General features: G+C 49.7%; 1 protein-coding gene across 1 annotated transcript in view; it reads left to right on the top strand.

The window, feature by feature from the left end:
- Positions 1-26877, top strand: part of ARPC2 (actin related protein 2/3 complex subunit 2) — a 294972-nt gene that overhangs the window by 32239 nt on the left and 235856 nt on the right. The gene's annotated exons all lie outside the window — the stretch shown is intronic.

Below are 26877 nucleotides of genomic sequence, written 5' to 3' on the forward strand. Positions count from 1 at the left end.
GCACCCCTGTGCCCTACATGCCAGAAGGGTCCCCACTCTGTCCCCCGTTCATAGTATCTTTGTTGCATATACCTCAGTTTCTTAACCACCTCCCCTATGAGGATCGTGTGCAGTGCCTGTCTTTTTACTTGCATCTCTACCAAGAGGGTGTTTCGGTCCTTCCCCCTCTGAATTGAGTTTAGCCCGTAGGGTCCTCAATTCTTCTCGGATCCTATTCTCGATGAGGCGTCTTTCCCGTTTACGTCTAGAACCCTCAGCTATCAAGAGACCCCGGAATGTGGCTTTTGTGGCTTCCCATACCATCATCATGTCCGTTTCCCCGTTATCATTTGTTTCAAAGTAGGCTGTGATTTCCTTTCTCAGGAAGTCCTTGAAAACCGGACGAGGAGGTGGGGGGGCGGTTCCATTCACTGAACTAGTTCTCCACAGTGTGGCCCTGGATATGTCCTGCCATGCAACGGTAGAGGGGGCGCGCTCCCGCGACGGCCCATGTTGGGGGGGACTCTCGGAGATATGGGGCCTCATGGTGCTGGGCCCCTGCGGCTGCCCCGCTGTCAGTAGGGTATCTGTGGCGGGGGTCCCCGAGGACAGAGGCCCAAGTCTCAATGTATGTTCAAATAGGTCCTTGTGTGGGCACACCGCTGTTTTATTATGCCCGTGTCAGCAGGGCAGCGCCTCTATGGTCCAGGTGGCCCCCGCATGTGGTGGGGGCCTCATGTGTCCAGGTTCCCTCTGGGACGGTGCCCGCTCCCCTCCTCATCTTGTGCTTGGCGTTCACTTGTACAGGGTTGTATGGGCGCTCTCCCACGTCGGCCCAGGCGGTGGCAACGGCTCTCGTGAAGGGAAAGGGCCACTCGGCGGGTGGGGTGAGGCAGCCCCCGTGGACCCGCCTCAGTGATGTAGGGTGGCGGGGGCGCCTCCGGCGCTGTGGCCCCCCTCAGTGACCTGCAAATCCTCACACCCATCTCCCGTGGGACTGCAATCACGCGGCTCCCGTCGTCCACGGCCTCAGGAGGAGGAGCCCCTACCAGCCGCAAGCTGTCCCCCATGATGGCCCTCTCCAAGCCACCTCTTCACCCCTCACTTCGATGGTATGGGCGTGATGGTGCCCAGTCCGCTCAGTCTTGCTGGGCTTCCCAGGCCCACTCCACTCCAGGTGCCGGCGACACTGTACGCAGCGAGAGGCGCGATCTTGGGGGAGAGGTGCTTCGATGTTTCTCCACGTTGGGGGCACCTTTGAGCCCGGGGATTGTTGGGTATGGTGGGCTGTGGGTTTCCAGAGCCTTATCTTGCCTCCATTAATGAGATGGGGCCCGTTCTCCGCAGTTTCTCCACCGTTTTCCCAGGGCTGGTTAGGGAGCTAACTGCTCAGGCAGCCATCATGCCTGTGCCCCCTGGTGGCCTCGTTATGTGGTTTTTAAGGTCATTGTTGCCAACAGGGTGGCCACCTAGGGCTAGCTAACTTACAGAACCCTTTTCACTTGCATAGCTTGAACCAACCCACTAGGGGGTAAAAGAAGTTACTGAACAGGGCTTGTATATTCTAAATGATCTTCATTGTATCGGTTTACTATCTAAAGAGAATTCTAAAGATGCGTGGTGAAGCTCATCCTCCAGTTGGTTTCAATGTAATTTTTTCAATGTTATTTTTAGAACTTGCAAGGATGGGAAAGTCTTGCATCTTAATAGGTGTGCGTTTCTTTGCTCTGTGTACCAAATAAAGTGATATTCAATTTTATGCAGCAACCTCAGAAAGCCACTGTAGCTTTTGCAAGGCTGAGGAGTTGTGGCATGTACCAGAACTGACCATAGCTCAACAGCGGCTCTACGGGGTTAGGACAACAATCATCGCATTTGTACGCATGTTCCCCAAATTCCAGTGACTGAGAAGAAGCTCTTTGTCCCATGTTCCTTTTTTGCGTGGTAGAGTGTAGCTCACAGGGGTGTCTGCACCCTTACAGTGTAGTTCTACATGTATAAAAATCCTGAATCGGCGAAGACTCTGAACGGAAGAGTAACCGTGTGGAAGCTGTGTTCTTTTTTGCACTTCAAGCCTTGTTCTGATGGTGTATTTGTGCTCATATTTGTGGACTCCAGACGTTTTCAACTTACCAGAGCGACCCAACCACCCCACCTCTTGACCCCAGCAGGCACAGCTGAGTCCGTTTCACAAGACACTCAGGAAAGCCTGACTGCTCGTTACTGTGGGAGAGGACGCAAAGGGCCAGAGGCTGTGGACACCCAAGCGCATCGACAACCAGTAGAGCCGGAGACCTGCGGTTACTAACTGAGAGACAGGACAGAAGGCATAGCCACAAATACAGAGTAGGAGTTGACAGTGACTGCTAGACCACTACTACCACTAAGCGGCCCAGGAAATCCTAAAAGAATCCCTGTCTGGGAACTGGATTGTCAGCCAGTATAGGGCTGTGCGGAGCCACCCTAATCTTCGTGGTGATCAATTTGAAGAGATTGCAGGGAAAGCGGCCCACCATGCACTCAAAACACAATTGGGGAGTAGTATTCCGTGTTCCCATTGACGTTAGATTTGAGTACTCCAGGAGCTTAGCGTGTTTTGGGCCCTTGCTCCAGTACTTGGCAGAATTAGAGTGGTATTGCCAAGCTAAGGTGTAAAGTCCGTAACTAGTAACCTTGTTGAAAATGTGGTGAGAAGCGCAATGCGAGGAATATATGACAAGAAAGGGCACCCTTGCTGACCACGTCCTTTATAAAAACGATGGCTTTTTTTTCCTCACATGCTTGTTTTTTCGTGCTGCTTGGGAACGTTCGTTTTTTTGTTCTTTCTTTGTATTTTACAGTGCAGGTAAAGCCTGAGGACCACTACTTCTAATACAAACGAATGCCAAGAACATTTGTTTAGTCTGCTGAAATGGAATAGTGCCACTCCTTTCCACACAATTCCCACCTTCCCTCCACCCCCACAGGATTATTTTTGAGTACCGAAGTGTAACGGGCCAAATGGTACATTTATTAAACTACTGCATGGCTTGTGCACCTGTACAATGAATATTAATTGTAGGCTGATTACAGGTGGGCTGAAGAATGTGGAACATTTTGCCTTGGGACAAAACAGTTGACATTCTTTAGTGAAGTCTGACTCCCTTTTGTGAGGTTCATTTATTGATGCTGTTGTCATGTGTGCTGTTAAAAAGCTTTTCTTGCATATACTCTTGGTTTGCCGTTGCTGATAAGTTTATGTTCATGTCAAATTGTAGAACGCTTGTCCTGGAAGTGTGCTTATAGCAGATATGGTATATGATGAACTGTGATCCTCAAAAGAACCCGAGAGAATTCGGAAGGAACTGCGATCACACTGGTGATCCTGAGAAATAACTTATCAGGATCTTTGAAACGGCCAAAATCGTTTGACTGCGACTATAGTGGTTTGGAATGTCGATGGGCATCTGCTTTGCTTCTGGGGAACTGGACCCTAGTTCGACTTCTACAGCAACATGCACAGCTAAAACCCTATGGTGCTAGAAAGCAATAATGCCTACATAGTGCTATACTGTTGCCATTTGTTGTAATCTGTGTCTGTTTTCTGGTTCTCCCTGTACTATAAATTGGGTCGGGTCCTGGCCATCTGGCCTTGGTATGTGTTGAATTCCCCCTTTTCAACATATCCAGGGCAGCTTTCACATTTGGAATGGCTCTCAGTCAAGGGCCACTACTAGTTCAAGTAACTATTGTGAGTATTTTCAAAGTCCTTGCGCAGACCTGTTGGCATTCTCCTGTCTTAAGAGAGGGGGACAAATGTCACTGCCGATCACAACAGTTCCTTTTGGTTGTATTGAGCAAGAAGTGGACCTGCTTAATTGTGTGCATTTCCTCCGCTCTGAGGTGTCCAGATTCTGCAATTCACTTGACTCCTGCGGACTGGCCTTGGCAGGGCTGTCCATATATGGACAAGTCCACCTACCGGGGGATGGGGCTGATGACGATTATAGGTGTCGAGCTATAGGGCGTTCATATGAGAAACTAAGACCAATATCGCTGGCTCGATGGATGGGTCGGAAGGTGGGCCCAGGTGGAGGCCAGTTTGCTGTGATTTGCACTGGTTCCTGTTGTGTCCGAAATGATCCATACATATATTACATTAATTATTAATAATGACACCAGTCAGCCATGTAAGTCATACTCTTTTTAATGTCTCCTTACCCGAACCATCCCCACAAGTTCCTCCAGTCCCATTCTACATTCAACTGCATTAATTTCACATATCATTACACCACAACAACTCCCCCCTGCTCATCATTTAAGTTAATACCCACACCCTTATTAAGTCTATATCTACATTTGCTCAATTAGGCGGGACGGCTTGCGAATAACTCTGAGGCCGATCCCGCACAGCCTCTTCCAGAGATTCAGTATTCGGGCAACACAACGATGAAGAAATTCCAGGGTTTCCAGAAATATGGTTCAGAAGGTTGTTCTCCCTCTTCATCCATTTCCACATTCATCTCCATCATCAGAATCATTTTGGAACATTTTCCGAAAAATTAAGCATTCCTAGTTATCTCGCAGTCATCCCCCACAGCCGTTATCATGAGTCCTTTAACCTTCTTGACGACTAGGGGCATCGGCCTATACCCTGAATCCAACTTCTTACGCTGTCTTCGCTGAACCAACACAGTCTCACCAACTACCAGCTGATGTTCTCTCGCTTTCCTCTTAGGATCTGTCAATTTCTTGACTCCCTTTCTCTTTGCACTCTCTCTTTCTCTGATCTCCTCATCCTCTATAGGGATATAGTCCTCAAGTTGTGGAAGCCTAGTCCTAGGCTTGTACCGTATCATCAATTCCATAGGAGAATGCCCCGTCATTTCATGAGGCGTGTTGCGATGACTCTGCAGCATCTGTGATATTGCCTGTGGCATTGACATGTGATCCGCAACAGCCTTCTGCTGTGTGCGTTTTATGGTATCCATAAGCCTTTCGACCAAGCCATTAACCTGTGGCCACAGCGGGGTGATTTTCTGATTGTTTGAAACCCAAGTGCAATGCAAACCTTCCAAACTCATGCCCCTGGAGAGCTGGTCCATTATCGGCCTTCCCCCACATTAGGGACACCCCACTCACTGAGCAGTTCATCCAGGACTACCACATGATGAAACGCTGTAGATGCTACATGCTTCACCAATGGGAATCGTGAGTATTCATCCAATGCCAACAACAGATGGCCTCCCTCCTCCAACGGTCCATAGAAATCAACAATTGCCACCCTTTGCCATGGACCACCTGGCAGTGGTAATATTTGAAGTGGGCATGTTACCTTGCTGGATGCAGTCACTTGACAAGCGAAACAATGTTGTAATGCATCTTCAACAATTGTGTCCATATGTGGAAACCACACCTGGTTTCTCAATATTTATTTCGTATTCGTAACCCCACGATGACCCTCATGTGCCAGCATCACAAAAACCTTTCTGAAACCTTTTGGGACCACCACCGATTTCCCCCCCCCCCCCCCCCCCCCCGAGTAGCACCCCTTGGTTAGTTGGAGTCAGCTCATTGCATACTCTTGCCAACCTCGATAGGTCTCTTCTGTCCACCCCTTCTTCTCCAACTTGTTCTGTGTCCAGACATCTCCGTCTACCAGTTTTAGTAAGCCGAACCGCTGTCTGAATTTTGGGATCAGACTTGCTTTTTTCCACAAATCCTTCCTTCGTAATGGCCAGAGGCAGAGCGTTAAGAGACGGGTATATGTATGCCTCCGTCTAATTTTACATCTCATTCTCAGGTACCCCTTTAGGATGTCGAGACAAATAGTCCGCCGTGTTGGTCTCTCTTTTCCTGGTTTGTGAATGATGTTCTCATATTCCTGCAGGCGTATGCCCCACTTCTCTATGCGTGGAGGCATTTTAACTCTAGGATTTCCAAAGAGCGACAAAAGGGCTTCATGATCTTTTATGAGGGTAGATGGCCTGCCGATTATAAAATGACAACATTTCTCACATGCCCATACTGCAGCAAGACTCTCTCACTCGGCTTGTGAATACGCCTGTTCAATGATGTTCAGAGCTCTGTAATTTCAGTTTCCCAACTGGGATTAAAATAAGAAAGTTGTCGATCACTAACCAGTTCCTTTTTTGATTCCTTCAAAAGCACCTATACAGTCTTCATTCCATACAAATGTCACATCCTTCTTTAGCAACTGGCTGAGAGGATCAGTCAAAATTGCATAGTTGGGAAGATATCGGGCACGATAACCTGTCCTCCCCAAGAAAGATCTCAGTTCCGCTACATCCTTTGGAGCTTCCAGACCTAGGATGGCATTCACTTTGTCAGGGTCTGCTTTGAGTCCCTTCTCTGAAAATATGTGACCAAAGAATTTTAGGCTATGTTGATTGACGTTGCACTTTTGGCTGTTTAAAATCAGTCCATTATCCTGCAAAATTTTCCAAACTTGTTTCAAAGCCTCATCATGTTGACTTTGGGAAATACCATATACTGAAAAATCATCACTGTATTTAAATGCATTTCTTACTGGTGCTATGAGTCTTCTTATCGTCTCTTGGAATATTTCAGCAGCAGAAGAGATGCCAAAACTCAGATGCTTGTATCTAAACAGACCTTCATGTGTGGTAAAAGTTGTGATGGGCCTCGATTTCAGGATCAATTACTAAATGATGGATCAATTCCAACTTTGAAAATCTAGTGTCCTGATTTAATTGGATGATCATATCCTCAATGTCGGGCCCAGGATGTCTTTGTGTCGCATTATTTGGAATACGCATGTCAACACACAAACTAAGGCGACCATCCGCTTTGGGTATCGCCATCAAACGAGACGCCCAAGGTGTGGGACCATCAACTCTCTCAATGTCATTGTCAAGCAATTGCTGCAATTTTTGTGAGACATTTGCTTGAAGATGAAAACCTATCCTTAGAGGACGTTGATATACAGGACAAATAGATCAATGTGCAGATGTGTTACACTGTTTTTCAGGTTTCCAACACCCTGAAACAATTTTCAGAAATGTATTCTTCAGCTCCTGAATGTCCAATCCCTTGTCTGACAATATTTGTAGGTCATGATGACTTGGAGGAAACCCTTATGTCATCTCAGACTGCTCATATTTGACACCAATAAGCCGTAACCCGGTGGCAGTCTTGCTGCTGATGAGGCACCTACCCACTACTGGACTACTTATGACATGTATGTTTTTTTTTATAAATCTTTTTTTATTGGTTTGTTAAACAGAGAACAAAAGAAGAAAAAGGAAGGTAGCACATTCAGCATGAGTACACAAAAGACATTAGGAGACCTATTATCGAGGTCACAATAGATAGCAGTACATAACATATCTCCTGACAATTGTGTAGTATGGCGGGGGAGGATTGGGGGTCGAGAATCCGCACCACCCACCCGGCAGCTGCGCAGGGCGTCGCCGCTGTTCCTTGTTTTGGCCTTAGCATTTCATAGTTCCCATTTTCCCCATATTTTCTGAAACTTACGGGGGGAACCCCGCATTATAAATTCGGCTCTCCAGGGAGGCGCATCTGTCCATTTCATTGGACCATCTGTCAATGGTTATCCTATCCCCCGAGCCCCATGTGGCTGCCGTGAGTCTCTTTCCTGCACCAAGTGCTACTCCTAGAAACATTCTTTCATGCTTGTTAAGGTCAGTTTCGCCTCCTATACCCAGCAGGATAAGCTTAGGGTCTCTCGGGATTGTGGTGCCAAGTATTCTGGAGAGGCGGAGTAAACACGCAGTCCAAAACTCCTGCAGCACCCCACATTCCCACAACAAGTGGTAGAAGGTGCCCTCCGCCCTTTTGCATCGACTGCATTCTGCGTTGCCATCCCCACCCCAACTGGCCATTTGCGTTCTGGAGTAGTAGGACCTGTGTAGGATTCGGAGCTGAATCAGCCGGAGTTTGGCATCAATCCCTATTTCCCTCGGGGACATCATGGCTTCCACCCACTCCTCCGCCTCTAGTGGCCCCAGGTCCTGTTCCCATTTAGCCCTGAGGTTGTCAAGCTCCCTGGATCCAAAGGAGTTAATTACCTGATAGAGGGTGGAGGTTACCTTGTAGGGGATGGGATGTGGGAGTATGTTTGTTTCCAAGGGAGAGCAGGCGGGTATATCGGCCAGGTTCGGGAGTTGGGTATTAATGGCGTGTGTGAGCTGGAGGTATCTGAAGCGGTCCATGGGTGACAGCCCGTGTCTCGTTCGCAGGGTTTCAAAGTCTATCATTCGCCCCTCCTGGACAATGTCCGCCAGTGTGGATATCCATTTCCTCTCCCAGGTTTCAAAGTGGCCCATTTTTTGTATTTCAGCAAGGTGTGCATTACGCCAGAGGGGTTGGATCAGGGTTGGTCTGTCTTCCCAGCCTAAGTATCTATGTATCTCCCTCCAAACTCGCTGTATGTGACGGGACCCGGTCGGCGCTGCTCTTAGGTTCCTTGGGCTATCGTATAGTATGTGCAAGGGGGATGGCAGGCCAGTGTCCCCTGTCTCCACACGGATATGTGGTAGCAGCGGGTCTCCGTGTAGCCATTCATTTGCCACTCCCGCTTGTGCCGCCCAATAGTATGTGCGAATGTTGGGCAGTCCTATACCCCCATCCCACACAGAGCGATAGAGCGTTTTTAGGGCAATGCGCGGCTGTTTTCCTCCCCAGAGAAGTGTGCGGAGGGTCCGGTTTATATCTGCGAATATTGTGGCCGGGATGGGGAGCGGGGCATTTTGGAGGACGTACAGAAATCTCGGGAGTGCCAGCATCTTAAAAAGTGCCGCCCTCCCGAGAAATGAAAGTGGGAGGGAGTGCCAGTGGGAGACATCGTTCTCCAGTTTTTCCATTATCGGGTGCAGGTTCAGTTTGGGGAAGTCCTCCTGTGTCTTGTTAATTCGTATGCCTAGGTAGGTGAAGCCCAGAATTGAAACGGAGTATGGACAGGGATCTGGGATTGCTTCCTCCCCTCCCTGTACCGGGAAGTAGATTGTTGTCTGTGTGTTGACCCGGAGTCCCATGAAGTGTTGGCATTCCTCCAGGGTTCTGGTCACAATCGGGCAGGAGATTATTGGGTTGCTCAAATATCAAAAGGTCATCCGCGTACAGCGAGACCCGTTCCTCCCCGCCCCGTGGCCAGGCGAATTCTGTCCATCGTGTATCAGTTCTCAACCGGATTGCCAAAGGCTCAATGGCGAGGATAAACAGCAGGGGAGAGAAGGGGCATCCCTGCCTGGTCCCCCGACTCAGCTGGAATGTGGCGGATGATTTCCCATTGACTCTTACAGAGGCCTCGGGGAGGGAGTAGAGGAGTTTAACCCATGACATGAAGTATTGTCCAAAGCCCATGCGTTCCATTGTGGCCCACAGGGCATCCCATCCCACTGTATCGAAAGCCTTCTCAAAGTCCACCGCCAGGAGGGCGGGATCTCGTCAGCTTGATCGAGGGCAGTCTGGACCCTGCGGAGATTCATTCGTGTGGACTTGCCGGGCATAAATCCACACTGATCTGGGTGAGTTAGAGATCCAATCACCCCCAGCAGTCTATTGGCGAGGACTCTGGCTAGCGTTTTGGCCTCCCCATTTATTAAAGAAATGGGCCTGTAAGAGGCGCAGTGCTCCGGGGGTTTCCCTGCTTTGGGGATCACCACTATTGTCGTTTTTCGGAGGTCTGGGGGGAGGGTGCCCTGTTCTCTGCTACGGCGGAACATGTCGTGCATATGTTTCGTTGTCGTTGCGCTCAGTTTTTTCCACAGTTCTACCGGGAACCCGTTGGGGCCAGGTGTCTTCCCCGTCTGTAGTTGTGAAAGGGCTTCCCCTACCTCATCTTCGGTGATGGCAGTGTCTAACTGTTCTGTCTGGAGTTCAGAAAGGCGGGGGATCGTGATCGCGTCCAGAAAGTTTGGGACGTTTGTTGTGGGGTCTCGTATTTGTGGGGAGTATAGTTCTCTGTAGTAGTTTGCAAATTCCCCCGCGATCTCAGCGTCCCCCGTTAGTAAGTCCCCGCCCTGGGTTTGGATGGCCCGTACTAGTCCTTTGCTCTGCTCCCTACGTTCCAGCCAGGCTAGTGTTTTGGTGGCTTTGTCTCCTCTCTCGTATATCTGGCTCCGGGCCAGCCAGTGGGCGGTTCGGGCATTATCTAAGGCCCTGTCTTTCAGGATTGTTTGGGCTGTTACCAAGGCCTCATGTGCCTCCTGGGTTCCCTCTTCGAGGAATTGCCCCTCCCGCCTAGTTACCTGGGCTTCTGCTTCGGAGATTGCTTCGCTATGTTGTTTGCGGTGAGCTGCCACCAAGGATATTGCTTCCCCCCGTATGACGGTCTTGTATGCCTCCCACCTTGTTATTGGGCAGTCCACTGCCTCCACATTTAAGTCGAAGTATTCCGATGTCTTATTTGCGAGCCCTTCCAGTATTTCGGGTATCCCTGTTTAGGTGCCAGGTGGGTTCTTGTTTTGCTGATAAGCCCTTGAGTTTTACCAATAGGGGGGAGTGGTCAGAGATCCCTTTCACCAGGAATTCTGCGGACAATAGTCGATGGCCCATATTCGTTGGGGTGAGGATATAATCGAGTCTGGATAGGAACGGTGTGCGTTGGAGTAGAACGAGTAGCCCCGATCCATTGGATGGGCTGCCCTCCATGTGTCAGATAGCCCCATAGCTTCTGCAAAGGTGTGGAGTTTGGTCGGGATGTCCGCCGCTCTGCTGCCCACGTGTGTTCTGTCCCGGGCTGTCTCCATGACCTCATTAAAATCCCCCCCTATTGCCGATGAGTCCGCCCGTTCTTCTAGCATTATATCCTGGAGCTCGGCAAGGAGTTCCGCTGTAAGCGTGGGAGGTGCATACACTGCCACGAGGCCCCAAGTCTCCCCCCGCAGTTCACCCAGTACCATCACAAACCTGCCCCGAGGGTCTGCTTTGACTTTCCTTGTGTTAAACGGAAATCTTTTATGTAAGAGGATCATGACTCCCCTAGAGCCTCTGGAGAACCCCGCGAGTTATGTGTGCGGGTAATTTGATTTCCTAAAGAGCCCACAGTTGGTACCGATCAGGTGGGTTTCTGTTATGAATGCAATGTCTGGGGAGTGGCGGTTAAGGTATTGGAGTACCAGTTTACGCTTTATGCCCGACCCCAGGCCGTTCACGTTCCAGGTCAACAGAGATATTTGTCTTTTGTGTTATATCAGCGTGGGACTTGGTTTGGGGGTCATATGGAAGGATGCGGAGTGGGTCCCGTGCTCCTATCTTGTCGGCCGTTCTGAGGTGTAACTGACGCCTGAGCCCTTCTGCCGTGCTTATTTGATGATCTATTTTGTGTATTTCATGTGCAAACTTTAGAACCCCAACCTGTGAACCGTAGGCCATGTCCGTGCAGGTGGGTATGTGGTGGCCAGTGGGGGGGACGTGTCGGTCCCTCTCATATCTTGTGCAAGGATTTCTTTGAACTTCTGTTTTGCTGCCCACTATTGCTGGTAGTTGTGACATGAGGCCTGTCTCTTCCTTCTCCAAAAACCCCGAACTCCCCCCACCCTGCACTCCCCCCCCCCCCCCCAACCTGAAGTACCTGTTCCCCTAACCATTTAAACTACTAAGGAGGCGAAGGCCCCAACTCGGAGGCGGGGGGTGGGGTGGGGGTCAGGAGGACCCTACCCTGCAACTCGTGTGGTTCAAGATAACCACTGAACTTAAAGTAAAGCTAACAGTGAAGAGTCCCTCTCAGGGGGCGCAGGGGTGGTAGTTGTTCAATCCCCTACAACCCCTCCAGGGCCACCGGTTGCAAGGATCTCATACTGTTTCCTTATTCCTGTCCCTCAGCAGTTGCACATTTTCAGGTGTGTCCCATGTCGATCGGGGGTCCGAGTTCTCCCGCTTCCCCACGTGGTGGGATGACCTGTCCAGTAGGGCGGTTGTTGTCTCCATCGTTCCTGCGGGGTGTGTTTCCATCCGGTCTATTCGGGCATGGAGTAGAGAGGACCTGTGTTTCCAACCACTCCCAGGCCTCGCGGGAAGTGTAGAACACTTGGACCTTGCCGTTGTGGTACACTTTGAATGTTGCCGGAAAGAAGAGTGCATATTTGATGCCATGGGGTGACAGTTTCTTTTTGATGGAGTCGTAAGATTGTCGCGACTTCTGGACCTCTCTCGTGTAGTCGGGGAAGAGCCCGATTCGGTTACCATTGTAAGTGATGGGGCCGGTCGCCCTTGCCATGTGCAGTAGTGTGTCCCGGTCCCTGTAGTTCATGAGTTTTGCGATCACCGTTCGTGGGGGGGCCCCCGGAACTGGTCTGCCCGTCGGAACTCTGTGTGCTCTTTCTATTGAGAACAATTTAGAGAGCTGCTTGGGAGCCATCAAGTCTGCTAGCCAGTGTTCCAGAAAGAGCTCCATTGAGGGCCCCTCCTCTTTCTCGGGAAGGCCGAGTATGCAGAGGTTGTTCTGACGGGACCTACCTTCACTATCTTCGGCTCTGTTTTCCAGCGTGGTGATTTTCCGTTCCATTTGTTCAAGGCGGCCTCCCAGGTTTTTAACCGTGTCCTCGGTGTCTGATATTCGTTGTTCTGCTTCCCCAACCCTGGTAGTGAGGTTCCTTAAGTCTTGCCTCACAAAGGACACCTCGGAGGCCAACCCGTCTATTTTGGTCTCTACCGAGGTTCTGGAGTCGTTGATTGCTGCCATGATGTCCGTGAGGGACAGCGTTTGGGCCGCACCACCCTTCGTAGCCTCATTATCCACCCCACTAATTGGGTCCGGGAGAGCCGCCGGGGTGCTCATCGTGTATTTGTCTATTTTGTTTTGGGTCGTGATCCTTTCCCATTCTGACCCTATGGGGCGGCTCTGGGTGCGGGTGTGTCTCCTTGGGTCGGAGGTTTCCTCCTGGGTGGTCCTCAGCCCTTCGATCCGTTCCTGTGGCCTCCTGTGGGCTGTCGGTTGGTGGCCTTATCCCTGTTTGCGCCGGGCTGCTTTGCCCCTTGTCGGGCCTTGGCCTTCACAGTCTGGTACTATGTCTCATATAGCCCAGCCCTGGGCACGCTTTGTCGTGTGGTTCCGGGGGTGGGGGAGGGGGGTGATTATGCAGGCGGAGGGTGGCGTTGGTCTTATGTACCGAGCTGGCAAGTCTGTGCCTGGGGGTGAATCCTTAGTTTCTTTCCCAGTGCGTGGCGGGTGCTTTTTGGGTTGCTCGACCGTTGGCAGGGGACCTCAATTTTGTAGCGCCTGGGGCAGTCCCCCAGCAGGTCTGCTCCGACCCGCTGGTAATTTGTCCTCGCTGCCGGCCGCCCCCAAGATCTCACCGCCCCTCCTCCAGCCGCCGCGTGTGCCTCCCCTGCACTCGATGTTCCCCCTCGACCCAGGCGGCCCGCGCACGGCAGGGGCCGGGTAGGGAGAGCCCGCACGGGTGTCGTGCAGGGGGAAGGGGGGAGGAGGCAGCCCCAGGTCTAGTGGGCGTCCCTCAGTACCGGCTGGTCCGGTGGTTGCGGCTGGCAGCGGCTGCAGCGGAGGCCCAGGGGGGAGGGGGAGGCGGGGGGGGGGGGGGGAGTCCTCACCTCTCACTTCGCTGGGCGATGACTCCGGTCCCGCGGCAGCAGTCCCGTAAAGCCTCGGGGGGCGAGCCCGCAGCGATCTCCGATGTGCCAGACGCGTCTTCAGCGGGGCTTCGTCGGTCACGGTTGGTGTTCACGCCGACTCATTCATGCGGCTTGCCCCGCGGCCCTGCGGTCCTGGCCGGGCTTTCACACGGTGCGGGAGGCTCAGGCAGGTCTGATTTTCGTCTGGATTTTTCGGAGGGGATGCTGGTGCGTTCCCCTACCGTGGTACGTGGTGCAGGTCAACAAAAGATCCGAAGAAACGGCAGGATTGTGAAGGATTTAGGCGGCCCTGGCGGAGCGACGTGAAGCTAGGTCTTCATTCGGCCTATGACATGTATGTTGACTGACGCACACTGATCTTTGTGAATTAAATCATATTGAAATTGGTTAATGGCTGTGTTGCTTCCCAAATGATGTATGATATGGCATTCATAACGCGCCTATACACGAGTGTTTCAAGGCGCGACGAGGCAGGGAGGGGGGGGACAAAGGGAAGACAGACAAGGATCTTACTAGGCCAGGTGTCATTCAGATCGCGCCGGTGCATGGGAAGAGGGGAAGGGGAAGTGCAAGGGGAAGTGCAAGGGGAAAGGGAGAGGGGAAAGCGCAGTACAAAGGTAGTAGAATAACAAGATAAATAATAAGGGCTAGCTGGTGGCAAGTGCAAGGTAAGTGCAGACAAGTGCTGGGAAGGGGGGCTGTAGGGATACAGAGACAGTCCCGCAGTGCAGGGGTTGTCAAGGAGGCAGAGCAGGGGGAAAGTGGCTGGGCCAGGGACCGAGAACAGTGAGTGGCCCAGTGCAGATTCAATGCAGTTTCAATCCGGAATTCAGCAGGGGATAAAGGGAGAGAAAGCAGAAGCAAAGAGGAAGGTTTTGAGGTGCATCTGGAACCGGAGATTGTTCTCCTCAAGTTTCAGGGAGGCAGGAAGGCTGTTCCAGAGGGAAGCCCCAGACGAGGAGAGAGATCTACCCCCAACTTGTTGCTTGGAGAAGCGGCTGACCCTGAGGGAGTTGGAGGCGGATGAGCGAAGAGCTCGAGAAGGAAGATATTTAGGAAGAGAGAGTTGAAGGTATTTCGGCCCCAGGCCCCAGAAGGCCTTGTGGACAGTGCAGAGGGTTTTGAACTTAATCCTCAATGCCAGTGGGAGCCATTGCAGAGGTTTCAGTCCTGGAGAGATAACGGTCCCTGGGCTGAGGCCAAGGCCAAGTCTCGCAGTCCTATTTTGGATGAGTTGCAGAAGGCGGAGAGTAGAGGCAGGCAGATTTAGATAGAGGCTGTTCTAGTAGTCCAGTTTAGAGAGAACCAGGGCTCTGGAGACAGTGAGCTTCTGGGGGAAGGAGAGGAAAGGAAGAATACCTCTGAGGAGGTGCAGCTGGTAGCGTGACTTCTTTGAGATGTCAGAAATGTGAGGAGAGAAGGAGAGTGTGGAGTCGAAGATGACCCTGAGGTTTTTTGTCTTGCAGGTAGGAGCAGGAAGAGGGCCAAGAGGCCGGCCAGAGAGCTGCAGGGAAGGAGGGAGTGGGTGTGCCGATGAGTAGAATCTCGGTCTTACTGGCATTAAGGCAGAGGTGATTGAAAGATTTGAGCTCTTGATGATCGTAAAGGATATATGTGGGCTATTCTTTCATAGGCTTTTTCACTCATTACATTCACTGTGGCACCTGTATCAACTAAGAACTGTATGTTTTGCCCACACAAACTTACTGTAACCTTTATGGCCACTCTGTCATGCGATGTATCCTAGATCAGTCTTACATATTCCTTACTATATCTTTTGTATTCTTGATATTAATTCGTATTCAAATGCTCTTCTTCGATTAGAGAATTTTCAAAGGGATTACCACACTGCATTTCCACTTGATTTTGAGCTTGATATGATTGCAGAGTCTGATCTTGACTATCTTATTCAGTTAACTCTATCTGCAGATTGTCCATAGCTCTGATGAATCCCGGTTGTTGAGCCTGATGGATCGCTCTGGCAACTACATTAGGCCTTGTAAAGTCTTTCTCTGGGTATGTTCTTGTGTTGAAGGTCTTTTGCGTATTGTACCTCCTACTTGCCAACATTTGCGTGTTAGATCTGTATGCAGGCATCAACGGTACCCTCTCTCGCACATTGTTTTCCTGGCCACATCGTAGACACATTTGGCCATGAGCCGGGCATTGGCCCCATATGTGGGCATTCAAATCCACAACGATAGCATTGTCTTTCCAACAGACTTTTACGGTTATTGTTCCACCCATCTTGGTGAGGTGATGTGCCAGGGTATCTTCTTTGTCCTTGTATGTTCGGTCCTATAGCAGCAATGGTGTCTAGCCTCTTTGGATTCTCCATATTTGCTGCTAGAGTGTCAACTCTCTCATATACTCTTGCCAGTTCTAGTACCTCCTTTAGGGGAAGAGGCTTCTTCAAAAGATGCTTCCGGAATTGTGACGATATGCATCCCTCAATGACTCTCAATTTTATGGCCTCACTAAAGTTTGAAAAGTCACAATATGTTGCTTTCCTTTGTAAGCGTAACACAAACTGCGCTACAGTCTCCTGCGGGCCTGTGTGCATGGATTAAACGTATAGCGTTCATAGTCTCTGTTAGGAGGAATTATCAACCGCCCACTGATAGCTGTTACTAGAAGTTGATATGTTATCTTCTCTTCTGGTGGTATAGTCTTGATGACATTCTTTGTTTCCTTCTCTACTAGGTTTATAAAAATGTCTAATTTATTTGGAGCATTCTGATTTTCTACCGCTCTCGGGAACTCCTCAAACTCATCCACCCATTCTTGCCAGCGTTGTCCCTGATCATCTTGTGGCTCATGGTTGAATGGATTTGGGCGACGTAGATAACTGACTGGATTCGTTGATATGGGCATTCCAGACATGTCTTGAGTTGTGCCCAAGTTTATATCTCTGCTTGCATTGTCAGATGACATTTTCTTTTATTTGACTGTGTACGTTTGTGTTTTGAGCCATATTTGCTAGAGGACACACTGGATGACACTGTCCACTTGACTGTTCACTGCTGCACAGTTGGTTGCAGTATTTATTGGTTCTTCTGTGCAACTGCAATAGTTCGGCTTTTCTGTTTTTATTTGCCCTCCTTTACTCAGTTGCCTCTTAATTAGTGGCTTTACTATTCTTTATTAAATTGCCATAGTCTATTATTACTCCTTCTTGTTCATGTCAAATTACTTGTTTCATCAAACTTCGTTTTACGAATGCCTTTTGTTTTCCAAAGTAGCACTTCCTTATTTCTTTCATTTGACAGCCGGCATCTTGACTTACATGTTTGTATTTTTATCTTTTATCTGATATCTTAGCATTATAATGTCTTTCAATCTTGGCTTTGTTTAGTTCTTAACGCTTTGTATATTGCGATATAACATAATAAGAATTACTTTTATTTGTGTGCCGTTCTGTTTACTTTCAACGTGTTGCTTTGGCAACTTTACAATTTATTTCTGTCACAGCAAATATGGCTGCACATGTTCCCACGTCGTTGGATCCTTTCCTTTAACCTTTCAGACTATGCAGTGGTTTTGTCATCTGAAATTGCTGCGGCTCAGGCTTTGCTTTCGAAAGTTGCGCCTCCTTACTCCCGTTTAAAAAAAAAAAAAAAAATGCTTTTTTGCTTATTATCCCAATTTATATTTTAAACTTTCTTTTAAAGTTATGATTGTTTAAATAATAGCTGCACTGCGCGGCTTGCTGTCACTATAAAATCTTGCTTCCTTTCCAGCAGCGTTTTGTTGGTTTCATTTCAGTTCCCTTCCTGCGGCTTGTGTTAACATTATGACCTCCTTCCTGTGTTATTTATGTGTTCCTCTTGTTCACTTTGTACGTTTCTTATCCTGTACTCTTGTTCGTTTCGATCTTCACACAGCCACCTCCTTACGCCGTTTTCTCAGCTTCACTTGTGGGCTATCGGTACCTTCCTGTTTTCCACTGCTATGGGTTACTCATCTCCTCGTCGCCAAATGTTGTGTCCGGAATTATCCATACATATTACATTGATAATGCCACCAGTCAGCCATGTAATTCATACTCCTTTTTAATGTATTTCTATAACTCCCTTACCCAAACCGCCCCCACATTCCAAGTTCCTCCAGTCCCATTCTACATTCCACTGCATTAAATCACATATTACACCACAACATTTCCCTCTGTCTTGTGCACATCATAATGGAGCCTGGGATACTGGACTCCCTGGCAGATGAGATGGCAAACTATGCTGATGAGGATGAGGCCATTTATGAGTGCATGTTCTCCGAAGGAGAGTATCGTGCAGCCTGCATATTTCTATGTAATGTCTGGGTTTAGTTGTCATAATCCAATAATTCCCTTATTTGCTTGGTTTACAGTGTGAAGACGAAGAACCCTGAATTGTCATATTTGGGCTGGGAGGATGGCTCAGGGGCAACACACTGGTCTTGTAAACAAGACAATGTTAACGATAGTTACCTTTATTACTGCCTTTGTTCTAAGTCTGCCTTTACGTCTAAATTAAGAAGCCATGGCGTTTGTATTATAGGGAAGGGAGTAAAAATACCCTGGAATGCCATTGTGCCAACCAAGCTAAGTTGCACAGTTTTCATTGGTTTTGTAATGTCTCTTTCCATGAATATCCATGTCCACGTGCCAAAGTGGAAAGATGGAGTAAGCAGCACATCGTATCCCTTTCCAAACATTGGCCACCTCCTTCCCAAACGAGTCTGCTTTTCTTCAGCCATCGCTATTCCTATGCAGTCCCTGCAGGATATTGCAGCATGAAATGTACAATTTGTTTTGTAGCAGAAAAAGACAATTTGGTGGCACACATTTGCATATTTTACAGTGGTTATGCTGCACTTTGATTAGTGAAAGGGATTGTTTTGCATTGTTCCAGCAGAGACGAGGTCGTTTTTGATGTAGAGGATTGTGTATTTTAACAAGTATGTTTGGAATTAAATGGAGTACTTTTTACCCATTTACAAAGTATTTGATGTGATTGCAGAAGTAATGAGGAAAAGATGGGACTAACATTGAAGACCAAAATAGATTAATAATTTCCTAGGTGTCACGCTGTGCTTTGTGCGGCATGTAGGGTTTATGTGATCATGGTCCACACAATCTTCAGTTCTTTATGGATAGAAAGAGTCTCATTTGAAAGATCATTTTCTTATTCCGAAACCTAATTTGTACTTTTACAAGGCTCCTTGAAGGCTTCTGCATGTCCTGCATTTAACGCCCTGTCTGGGTGTTATAGACCAAGCACACACACCTTTGCCAATATGAATGGGATCGCAGATCGTTCAGCTTTGCAATCTGATTTCTACAACAGTGGTTCTTCTTTGAGATGTCACACAACAGCTAATGCCCAATTGTAAATCCGTTTTAGATGGTGTTGAATAGTACAAGAGAAACGCTCCTGTTCTAGGAAGATGACGAAACTCCTGCACCAACATATGTTGGATTTGCCGGTAATTGTACACTTTGGTTATGTAGTGAACCTGAGATTACAGTTCAGGTGTTATTTTTCCAAATCTGACCGATCATTTTGGTAGATGTCTTGTACCCCATTGATGCTTTTGAGTCCACTGTGGTCTTTGCACGAGTAAATCTTCAGTCTTGGATTGGACTTCTCTGTTCTCCTGTATGAAGATGCCTTCCGTGTAAATGCGGTCTTCCCTTGGTGACTCTCCACCAAGGGGTAAAATATCTCCTTATGTCGGGGGCAAAATAAAATGTGCAAGTTCCTAACTACCCATAAAATGTCACTCGCCGTCTCTTTTTCTGCACATAAGCACAGAACAGTGTTTTTTAGTTGCCGGCAGTCAATTATCACTTGACATTGATAGCGGTATGTGCACAGTCAATTATCACTTGACATTGATAGCGGTATGTGCACATTTTGAGCCCTGCTTATGTGATGCCGTGTGACAATGAATAGTGAGTTAGTTTCTGCGTTGATCATGATGTCTAGAATCTCCCACCAACCCCCCGAAGTACAGTACACACCTACTTTGGGCAGGAGTTCATCACTTGGGTATGCTATGCAACCCTTACCATGCAGTTGGCGTAAGCTGTCGGCCCCGCAGACCTAGAACTTGTCTTTATCTGATATCCTAACAAAACTTTGACTGCAATTACTGCACGACCGAAAATGTGGCGTATTTGTTAAAGATTATTTCGACGAAATAATCTAAATGTGAAATGTATTAATAAGACATGGAGGATGTGGGTGGGGGGGTGCTGTGGGAGGCTCCACCCGCATTAAAAGTGCAAAAAATCAGAAGCGGGAGAGGGGGGTGAGGGGGGTTGGATCCAACATTTTCTGCTGCGCAGTAAAATATTGGAAGTGATCGCATAGATCCATTTAACCAGCAGCCTATTGGTAGGAAATGAATAGATAAGTATGCCTAGAGTTTATACTCTTCCAGTTCTTCTTATAAGTGGTTTTAGAGTGGGGACAAGCCCGGCCGCCGGAATTTGCTCACCTATCAATTTTTTTTCCAAAAATAGAGCTCCTACTGCCGTCATGAGTGTTCACAGCTTGTCTGTATTCCCTGCTAGCACTCTGAGATTCTGGTGTTATATATTGTGTGTTACTGTTGTCCTAGTACACAGATAGCTAGGATGCAACAAAGCGCAGTGTTAGGGTGATTGGATTCAGATTGTGGTTAAGAAGGTGCCCCCTTCTTCATGATCTGATATATCGGTGTCCAGCATTCAAAGCCTTCTCTGCTGGTGGGACGCACTCCGATTTCATTAGCTTGATCAATAAATGAGCTCTTCGGTTCTCTAGCTGCTTTCGTCATCAACTGCAGTTCTTCCTGGCTTTCTGAGATTCTTTAAGCGTGACTCTCAAACAAATGGATTCAGGAGCAGAGGTTTAGCAACACAAATGATCCTTGCAGGCACTTCAGGCAAAAAGGCACAAATAGTTGTACCTAGCTGTGGTCCATCCCTATGTGTCTAGGCAATTAGTTTACCAGAATGCACCCTCGTGCATGTCCACAGTTGCTTTTCTTGTAGGTTGTTAGTAGTCTGGGATGCTTTATCATAGGTAAACCTTGTGAGTTCCAAGCTGCTAGCCAGGTATGAAGTCACTTGCCCCATAAATTCTCCACCTGCATACATTACTGAGTCTTACTTGCCAAGACTCCTTTATTTCTCGCCAATAGTTATGGGCTAGTGCAAATTCCGAGGCCGGGTTTTATTTAAAGTTCCACCAATAGTTGAGTATTTTGTGTGATTGAAACTGGTCGTGACTGTGCTTAAATGTTCTTCCTGACTTTAAAGCAGTGGAATCCTCCTCACGTTTTGTCTAATGCATCGTGAATATTGCATCTTTTGCCCTCTATTTCAGAAATGTTGCACAGGTCACTGGATGGAACGTATGTCATTTCCTGCACTTTCCTCTTTCCTAGTACATGGTTGAGATTTAAATGTGGTCAGTGATTCCTGGCCCTTCTACCTTTCCAGCAGGGTTCTGCAATCCGCAGTTGCACAGGTATCTTGAACTATAACTCCCATGATCCCTCTCCATTTACCATGCCGGCTAGAGCTGATGAACGTTGCAGGCAAAAAATCTGGTGGGATAAAGGTTGCAAATGTTTGTTCCACAGCCCAAGGACCTCTGGAGGAGGGTGATTACGATTAAGACCAGATCTGACCTTTAAATTGGGGAAGAGGCTTTGATTTATTGGCTGTGAGGCAGATGTCTGAACGAATACTATACCTCCTCCTCGGCCGCACATCCTCATTTGCTTATCCCACTATACTAGTCTTGACAAACCATAGACCTTCACATGTTAAACATACGGGGAATGAAATGAACACTTGATAAGGAGTTACAGGCAGCTATGTAGTTTCTTCTTTTTTTTAATTTGTTTTAATCATTTGCTGTTCAAAATAAGACGTGGCTCTTTGGCCAACGCTCTGCTCCAAAGCCTGTGAAATTGTAGCTTCTGTAATATATCGGTGTCTATTCTCTCTAGCTTATCATTTCTGTACATCCTCTACCTCACAGTGCCAAGATACCTTTCGAGAGTTGATTAGTTGGGTTATGTAAAACCTGCAATATATACATCTCCATAAAAGGGTAGATTGAAAAAATAAATCACTTTCCTGTACTGCCTTCAACCACATCTTTGGGGAGGAGCTCGTATTTTAATAAGTAGGAGCATATGTTATGGGCATAAAGCAGTTAAAAAGGGGCATTCTTTTTAGCAGAGGATTGCTCTTAGAACGGGAGACCCTAGTTATCATTTGCACAGTTTATATGCACACACACCTGTATGCAGAACTGAATGTGCAAGATTTCGGTGGGAGATTTGTCCCATTCAAGCTATGTTTGCATTTGCCCCCTTAACTCTAGGTGCTTTCAAAAAGTTTAAAATTGTTCTGTTGTATTAGCCTATATTTTTTTGGGACCATGGAATGCACATGGGGCGTTTTCTTGCATTGCTTCTATTGGCAGCTTTAAACGCACAGATACACTTTATTTCTGCAATCTAGGTAAATGTAGTACGTAGCATGCTAAATCTCTGTTCCATTAAGGAATAGTTTAAATGTTGCTCTTTGCTTTATTCTGGAATACGTTCACCTAGGGCTTAGGTTGTGCTATATTCTTCAGAGGTTAGGATTGGAGTTCTTTCTTTGGAGGGTGCAGGTTTGACCAGGTAATCTGCATCTAGCTGGTATTTAATTTACTCCCGCATGGGGTCTGGCATGGATTCACATTCTGATGAATATTCCCTTCATCAGGTTGGGAATCCTCGGTAAAGGAAAAAATCAGTTTGGTTATTAGGAGAAAGACAGTTCAGAAACGAAACAATCACTGGTCTCTTTGTCATACCGCCCCCAGCCAATGACTGCCCTCTACCTAAGCCCCTCCTCTGGCAGCCATCTTCAGATTTTTACTGCACGTTCAAGTGTTGGGAGTCATCGTGCTGTAGCTCTCGAGCTTTTACTGCATTTAGCGATTTTTTTTTTTTTTTTTTTTTTTTTTTTCTTTCTTTCTTTTTCAAAGAGTTTAATCTAATTTATTCAGTAATCGAGCCTCAAGCTCCACTGTTTCTACTTCCGATCAACGGTGACCCGTTTCGGAATTTTCTACGCCGCTCAAGGGCGAAGTTTTCATCGAGTTCTGCTTCTTGGAGGATTCCAGAAGATCTTTGATGTCTACCCCGCGTGGATATGGCCCAGGACAAAGGGAGCACGACGCCCGGATCCAAGCTGTTCAGGAGCTGCCCTGGATGCAGATTGCAGAATGTCTTCAAGGAGGACGAGCATTCTAGATGCCTCTACTGCCTTCACAAAGATAAAACGCACGTGGAGAAGGACTGTGCGTTTTGCAAGAACATGTCGGAGCGGACCATGAAGGATCGCCGCATCCGCCTCACCAACTGGCTGGAGGGCAAGAGCCCAGCAGCAGGTGAGGAGAAGAAGGGGTCCGAGTGGTCCTTTGAGGGCGCTCCAGCAACAGGGGCCCAACAAAAGGCTAAGCACCGCTAGTCCGCGGGCACCGGGAGTGCCGAACGGTCGGGCTCCTTGGTTGCCAGGCAAGACGCACTTTCACCGACACCATCAACCACGAGCCAACGCTCGTGCTCGGGGTGGGGGGGGGGATGAAGTTGGAGAACCCGGGTAAGCTTCGGGACGGGAGAAGTCCGGTCGATCCCGACGGAGACAGCCGAGGGGGAGCGAGGCGGCAACCCCCTTCCCCCGCCCAAGGTGAAGCCCTCAAGCGCTTCCAAAGTCGTGAATGCCTTGATTTACCCGGCTAAGGCCTCTATAGAGGGAGTCGTGGCAGCCCTGGTGAGGAGGTGACCTCTGGGCCCAGAGTTTCCCTGCCACCTCGGAGGGAATCCTCTTTTCAACCCATCGATAATGCCCCTGTGAGAACCCCGGTGGAAAAAGAGGGGGGGGGGGGGTGGTGGCCATCACGGACACGGATACAGCCTCTGAAGAGGAGCTGGCTGAAGTCGTGAAGATCCTGGACAAGAGGTTCGAGGAAGTCCGGTCCTGCGGGAGGGATCCCGACGAGGCGGACGAAGAAAGCAACGGTGGAGGATTCAACTCCCCAACCGTCACGCCCGTCACCTGGGCCACAGGATAACTCGGGAGCAGTCTTGGTGGCCATCCAGGCCTTGTGTACAGAGATAAGGACAAGGTTGCCCTTAACCCCCAGCGGAGCCTGGACCGTCAGGAAGCCCTCCAAGCAAGCAGAGGAGAACTCGTCCCTCGCCGCCCTTCCAGCAGGCGCTGCTCTCAAAGCCTTCATCTCCTTCCCCGGATCCGAGGTATGACACGGGAACGGAGACGGCCACGACGGGGACGGATGACTACGGTGGTGACGAAGGGATAGGCCTCCCATCACCACCTCCTCAGGCTTCTCCGCCCGATGATATTGGCTCCTTCCATGCCATAATCGCCAGGGCATCCAAGCTCTTCCAGCTCTGCCACGTAGAACAGAAGAAGGAAAGTTTCCTCTATCAACGGCGTGAGGCCAAGAGGAAGACGGTCCTCTCGATCCCATTGCTTGACGACATCTGGGACGAGGGGCTGGAGCTCCTGAAGACCCCGTCCACGACCCCTGCCAAGAGAAGAAGTATCGGGTCCCGGATTCCGCCCCCATGTGCCTTAGGGCGAAGGGAAGAAATTGGATGCCATGGACCGACGGGTCCTCTCGTCAGCGGCGATGACGATTAAAGCGGCCAGCGCCCTCGCAATTGTGGCTACGACAGGGAGCTGTGGTTTAAGATTGCTCCTCTGCTGGACTTCCTCCCGGACGACAAGAGGGCTGAGGCCCTGGAGATCCTGCAGGAAGGCGAGGTGGCGTCAGCCAGATGGGCAACAGTGTTTGCCTTCGCCGGCTAGGTTGGCTGAAGGCAACCGATTTCCTACAGGATGTGCAAACCAGAGTTTTGGACATGCCTTTCGACAGAAACAACCTGTTTGGCAAGACAGTGGACGAGTCACTGCAGGCCATCAAGGCCGACATAGAGACGGCACTGGCCTTGGGAGTTTTGCAGTAACTACAGCCGCCCTTTTGGAACTCCGGAGGCAAGCAAGGTGCCCCCAAAGGATTCGGCGGCGGTTCCTCGGCATACCGCCAGGCAGCCCGTTCTTCGTCGCAAGAGTCCTACAGAGGACGCGGCAAGTCAGGAGGATCTCGTCGTCAAGGACGCCAAGGCGGCAAGGCCGCAACCGGCCGTCACGTCGGGCCCCCACCTGAGCACCCCGGAGGCTGGCTGGCGAAGTTCTTCAGCGTGTGGGAGTCCATCTCCACTGACCGATGGGTGCTGGATACACTGGTCCGCGGGCACACTCTCGAGTTTCTAAAGTGCCCTCGCCTTCCACCCATGGCCAGGAAGGAAAACCATGTCCCTCAACTGCTGCTGGAAGTAAGGGCGATGCTCAAGAAAGGAGCCATCGAGCTCGTCCCAAAGAGGCTCCGGGGCTCCAGAGTGTACTCGCGATACTTCCTCGCAAGAAAGAAGACCGGCGGCTGGCGACCCATCCTGGACCTTCGTCGTTAAGTACATCAAGTCTCAGAAATTCCGGATGGTCACCTTCCAGCACGTGCTGGGACACCGGGAGGAAGGCGACTTCCTATCGTCGCTGGACTTGGAGGATGCCTACTTCCACATCCCCATTCTAAAGGGACGTTGAAAGTTTCTCAGATTCGTAGTCAAAGGATGGCACTACCAGTTAAAGGCCCTCCCCTTTGGATTGAAGTCGGCGCCCAGGGTATTCACCAAGTGCCTAGCACCAGTGGCGGCGCGGCTGCGCCTGCAGGGGAATCCATGTCTACCCCAACCTGGACGATTGGCTCATCCGAGCAAGGACAAAAGGACTTGCTGTCGAGCACACAGCGAAGACCGTCCAGCTGCTCACGGATCTGGGATTTTCCATCAACTTTGCGAAATCCCACAAGTCGCACTGTTCCTGGAAGCCAGGCTCGACACAGTGGCGCGATTGGCCTCCCCATCAGAGGAAAGAACGAAGGCTATCCTGGGCAAGGTGCAACGGCTGTCGACCATGGACGAGGCCAGGGTATGGTCCATCAAGTCCCTCATCGGCATGATGTCCTCGTGCATCTACCTCATGCGCCTGTGCAGGCTGCGGATGCGTCCACTACAAGAGTTTGTCGACGCCCGTTGGATGCAAGCAGCGGGCAGCTTCGAAGACAGGATCTCGCTCAACGAGACCTTTCGCCAAGCGATCCAGTGGTGGGGCACACGCACGCATCACGTGACGGTACAGACTTCCAGACCCCGGCACATCAGGAGACGGTGACGACGGATGCCTCCCTGGAGGGATGGGGAGCGCACACCGGAGATCTCCATGCAAGAGGCCTTTGGCTCCCGGAGGAGCGGTCACTTCACATCAACGTCCTGGAGCTCCGAGCCGTGTTCTGGGCCCTCAGGTCTTCCTTCCGACCCTCAAGGGCAAGGTGGTGAGGATCTTCACTGACAACACCACCACAATGTTCTACATCCGGAAACGGGGAGGAACCAGATCCCAACCCTATCCAAAGAGGCCCAGGATCTCTGGCACTGGGCCGTCGCCCAAGGGATGTTCTGGTACCCTTCCACCTGGCAGGTATAAAGAACACCATCGCCGACTAACTCAGCAGGGAGCTGCGCTCGTGCCACGAGTGGGAACTGCGGCAGGATCAAGTGGATCTGCTATTCCAACGATGGGGCAATCCCCAGATCGATTTATTCGCGATGGCGACGAACACCAAGTGCCAGAGGTTCGCCAGCAGGTTTCCCCAGCTGGGGAGCATGGGCGATAACTTCTCATTCCCCTGGGACAGCCTATTCCTCTATGCGTTCCCGCCGTTACCGTTGCTGCTGCGACTCATCAACCAACTCAGACGGTCCCAGTGCAGGATGATCCTCGTCGCACCGGCATGGATGAGACAGATCTGGTTCCCGGACCTTCTGGATATGTCAGCGTCCCCCCTCAGTCAAAATGCCGACGGACGCGGATCTCCTCTCCAGAGAAGGAGGCGCGCCATCCTCTGAACTTGCAGGCCTGGCTCCTGCAGCACTAGAGTTTGGAGGGTACGGTATCCCGGTGGACTGCAAGGAGGTGCTTGCAAAGGCCAGGGCGTCCAACTCTTAAGTGCTGTGGACACAAATGGAAGAGGTTTTCTGTCTGGTGCCGAGCACAGATTAACCCTCTGCGGATTACGGCCCCTCAAGTGCTGCCGTACTTGCTATCGCTGGCCAAGGCGGGGCTGGCCCATGCCTCCATCAAGATCCATCTGGCGGCTATCTCCCGCTACACCAGAACTCTGGGGCGCTCATCCCTGTGGTCCCATC

The sequence above is a fragment of the Ambystoma mexicanum genome, chromosome 9, assembly GCF_040938575.1.
Source record: "Ambystoma mexicanum isolate Mex_15411 chromosome 9, UKY_AmexF1_1, whole genome shotgun sequence".
Classification (NCBI taxonomy): domain Eukaryota; kingdom Metazoa; phylum Chordata; class Amphibia; order Caudata; family Ambystomatidae; genus Ambystoma; species Ambystoma mexicanum.